This window comes from Amblyraja radiata, chromosome 3 (genome assembly GCF_010909765.2).
Source record: "Amblyraja radiata isolate CabotCenter1 chromosome 3, sAmbRad1.1.pri, whole genome shotgun sequence".
NCBI lineage: Eukaryota > Metazoa > Chordata > Chondrichthyes > Rajiformes > Rajidae > Amblyraja > Amblyraja radiata.
The window spans coordinates 56,381,428-56,386,231 of NC_045958.1; the positions used below are offsets into that span (position 1 = coordinate 56,381,428).

Consider the following 4,804-nt stretch of genomic DNA (forward strand, 5'->3'; position numbering starts at 1 on the left):
ATCAATGGACCACAATGCTACATACTACTTACTACTGCATAGTTTTACAAAACAAAACAATACTTGTGTATGGCCTTGCTACAGCTGTACACCACAAAGCATTTGCATTGTCTGTGGAGAATGGAAGTCAATGTTTATTTTACTTCGGAGTCACATGAGTGATTCCGTGAAGAAGCCCCGCCAGTCCGCATGAGCGTCATTACGTTGTTCGCATGGCGAAGCACCGGACTGGCAGGCGCGTCGCTCCTGCCTGCGGTAAGTTTAAACCTACAGGTAAGTTTTTATTTCTTACCAGGTTGTGTTTGTCTTGCAGGAACCTCTTCTTACCGAGGTTTCCTGCTGGATATTGTAGCGAAGTCCGGACGAGCCGCGGGGAAACCGGCTTTGGGCTGTGGGGAGACTCCGGTCCAGACCGCGGAACGCGGGTAGCCGGCGGACATCGGGTTCGCTACTCCAGTCGCTGACAAGGCGGTAAGCGGCTTCCAGACCAGTGTGGTTCCCGTGGAGGGGTAAATCCACGAGGAAGGCGGTATCACCAGGGTGCCGACTGAGAGCACCGTGGCTACTCCTGTGGGGAGGAAAAGCCATTAAAAAGTCAGTAAGGCCCATGGACTCCGATGAGTTGGGCCAGGAGGATTCCCCTCCCACTAGAAGCGACATCTGTGGATGTCTGGCAAAGATGGAGCACCTGATGGAGAGGATGCTCCATCACGACATGCTCCAGGAGGAGCTTTATATCCGTGGGTCACCCCATGGGCCCGTGGCAGCAGTTTCTGTTCAAGGGCTGTATAGGGAATATCTGCTCCATGAAGAGGAGCCTTATATCCACGGGTCTTCTTGGGGGCCCATGGCAGCAGCACCTGTAGTAGGGCTGCATAATGTCTCACTCAAGGAGGAAGTGAGCTTACCTGGGCAGTTTTGTTCTGACCCTGAGGTTGTAGGTATTGCAGAGCAGCATACCCCAAGGCATGGAAGCCAAGAACCAGGGGTGCCAGGCATGGCATCGAAATTCGCCATACCAACTGGGACTGGTGAGATGCTCCAGCAAGAGGAGCTTTATATTCGTGGGTCTCCTCGGGGGCCCGTGGTAGCAGCACCTGTTGAAGGGCTGTCTTGAAAGAGCTCCTGATGGAGAGGATGCTCCATCACGATATGCTCCAGCAAGAGGAGCTTTATATCCGCGTGTTTCCTCAGGGCCTGTGGCAGCAGCACCTGTTGAAGGGCTGCATAATGTCTCCCTCTCGGAGGAGGAGAGCATACGGGGTCAGTTTTGTTCTGACTCCGAGGTCGGAGGTATAGCCGGGGAGCATACCTCTCTAGGCAGGGGCCTGCGGCAGCACCTGTTCAGGGCTGCCTACGAATCTCCCTCTCTGTGCAGGGGAGTGCGAGTGGTCAGTGGGTAACTGACTTCAAATTCTAAAGTATGTCCATGGAACGTACTGGAGCACATGCATATGGATTCAAGGGAGTCCTCGCAAACGAAGGTGGCAGAATACCCAGAAGGGGCCAGAGTTCCCCTCATGCTATAAGTGCCAGGAATGAACAGCGCTATCAGGGGTGACATTAAAGACCAGCTGCCGAATCTTCTCTTCAGGTAAGACCTATTCAACAGGTAAAACCTAGATAAGGAAGCAAAAGCTGTCGGACCAATCGAGGTACCATCGACGAGCAAAGCTTCATCGTTGCAGCGACAACACACCCCACGGCTCCATTGGCAGTAAGCAGTTCACTGAAGTTGGTGGCAGCATAAAAGCTGGGCAGAGGTCTTCAATCCGAGACCCAAGTCGGGCTACAAGTTGATAATATTTACACTTGTTTTTTGTACAAATGATAATGATAACATGTGTTTAGTTTATGTGTTGTATGAAAGTATCATTTCCCTTGATAAGGATGGAAGGGGCCCTAGTGGCCTTACAACACACAAATGGTTGTGGCATCTAACTATGTAAAACTGCACAATACTAGGGCTCCAAGCACAGAATTGGACCAGATTTGTCTTTACAGGTAAGCTCAGAATTATGTCCAGAGTTGTCTTTCGAGGCAGGCTCAGTATTATGGCCAGGATTGGCTTTCAGGACAGGCTCGGAAATCGGGCCAGAGTTGTTGCTCCAGCAGGTACGGAATTCGCAGGCATGGCCTGTTCATTGTGAAAAAGATGCAGAATGTCGTTTAACTCGCCTGTGCAGTATAAATTTTTCCGAATAGGAAACTTTGCATCTGATTTCCTTAGGATGCTCCCATTTACAGAGATCACCGGAGACATTTGAAATTTATCTGGATAAAGGCAATGATAAAAACATTGCAAAATGGGTTAACTTCAGTTCCCAGGTTATTTACCAGATTATTAAAACCGATGCTTGGACTGTTCAGAGCTCAAAAACATTTGTTATGTCTTGTCTGGAGGATATTCTAATGCTGTATGCTGTTAAAATTAACTGTTTCAGCCTCAAACTATGTTTAAGAAAATTAACGTGATACCAACTAGACTTGTTCATCATTGGGATTTACCTTTAACTATTAATTAGCCTGTGACTCCGCCCTGGGGGAGGGATTGGAATTAATAGGAGCCTACCAAAGTCATAATGGTGGACAAACAGTATTCAGCATTGCCCCAGTAATCTGGTCAGTAAAATTTCAGTTAAATTATAAACTGATGGGGCTCTAAGGTGGAAAATTATGAATGCCATCTCTAGTTCGGCGACGGAGGAGATTTGCATGAGTTAACAATTATTCAGTTATTGGTATCAACTACCTATAGACATTAGGTGCATTCTATAGGTTAAAGGGTTATTGAGCGAATATGTATAATCTGCATGCTCAACATTGAGTTGATACACTATGGTGGTGGCATATGTTAGTCACATGGGTGCAATCAAGTCAGAATATCCTGTAATAATTTACCTAATCTCATTTTGCGTTAGAGTATCATCACGTACAATCAATGACAACACAAAATGGGTATTGGATCATTAAGTATTTAATGAAATTATGACTCGATGGAACACCGAATATCGATAAGTTTGTTTCCAAGCTCATTTACCGGTTGCAAAATATGTGGCATAACAGTGGCGAAAGATACATTCTCGCTTCAAGGAGAAGGAAGTTATCTTTGTCTCCTTCCATTTTGCCTCATCAGTCGGGTCTTGCAATAAAGTCAGCAAGATCCCGCTTTAGGTTGTCGTTCTGTCTGACTAGCCTCTGCAGCCATTCTTCCCGATTTCATCGGGAATAATAATACAACCTTTTACGGTTATTCTAAACGTAAAACTTTGCTGGTTCAGCCTGTGGTCCAGGAAACTAGCCGATGCATGATAAAATCAATTTATTGACATAGATTCTGAGTAGACTGCTCTTGCGGCTCGGATTGTCAGACCAATCCATATTTGTGCTCACTGCAGAGTGCAGGGATAGCACCAAAAATGATAAGCATTACATTTCCTCTTCAGGAGATGGGAAGCGTTTTGTTTGAATGCTAATGTTACATCTTATATGGTACAGATAACTGACATCTTGGAGTTCGTTTCAAATGGGTCTTTGACAATAAATTAAGTTATAAGACCATTAACTGTGCCCAATGTGGCTTCCCATCATCTTTGCTGCAGCAAACGGGACACACTCTGTCGGGGTTTACCCTCTGATCCAGAGTTTATAAAGGATATCTTTCACACAAGTTCTCCCAGGACAAGCACAGGGGGCTCCAGCTACATCCTTAGCTTTGGCTCGGCTCTCATAAGGTAGTTATCCTCATGGCGCTGGTCTCAGCGCAACGGGTTCAGTCACTACATATTGTGACTGGACAGGATGGTTACATCTGCAAATAATATTATATTTTAATGTTTAGTTAAGCAGAGCAGACGTGAGGTCTCAAACTAGTTTCATGGCATACCCCATGGACCTTCAGTTGTGTATAGTCACACATATACAACAATACATCAAGGTCATGAAGAGCCTTAGAGGCTCTGAACTAGCAATGTTTGTAATTACAAAAACTTTATAAAAAGGTATTGGTTCAGACCATCTCCAGGAGGTTAAAACGGGGTTTGGCTCATGCAGGAGTAGATACTGATATTTTTCGAGTCACACTCCACCAGGGCTGCTACAACATCAGCAGCAAAGGTTATGTACGTTCCACTGGACCACATCTTGGCGACTGCAGGATGGTCGAACGAACGAACTTTCTGAACATTTCATAATAACCTATTGCCAGTTACGATGAGCGATTACGTGCCCACCGCTCCCTACCCTCTCTCATAAAGATCACTCGGTAGTTCTAGTCTTCTCTAGGTCTTACTATGTTACTTCGACTGCTGTTATCTGTGATTTCACACCACTGCTTTGAAGATTGACGCGCAAGCGGACTGGCGGGGCTTCTTCACTTAATCGCTCATCGTAACTCCTCATAAAATAAAGATCAAACTTCAAACTGGTAAGTTCTCGTTTAATCTTACTAGTTTAGTTTAGTTTAGAGATACAGCACGAAAACAGGCCCTTCGGCCCACCAAGTCTGCACCAACCAGCAATCCCTGCACATTAACACTATCCTAGAGACTAGGGACATTTACAATTATACTAAGCCAATTAGCCTACAAACCTGTTAATCTTTGGTGTGTGGGAGGAAACTGGAGTTTCCCAGAGAAAACCCACACAGGTCACAGGGAGAACGTTCAAATTCCATACAGACAGCACCCGTAGTCAGGATCGAACCAGGGTTCTGGCGTTGTAAGACAGCAACTCGTGCCATCCAATGCAATAGAATTTCACTATAGGATTGCAAAATGCAAATGCTACTCCATCTTACCTTTTG

The 4,804-nt window shown here is 45.7% G+C and overlaps 1 pseudogene; it reads left to right on the forward strand.

Annotated features, from left to right (window-relative positions):
* The first annotated feature begins 1,856 nt into the window (after positions 1–1,856).
* LOC116971620 lies at positions 1,857–1,998 on the forward strand (annotated as a pseudogene).
* The last annotated feature ends 2,806 nt before the right edge of the window (positions 1,999–4,804 follow it).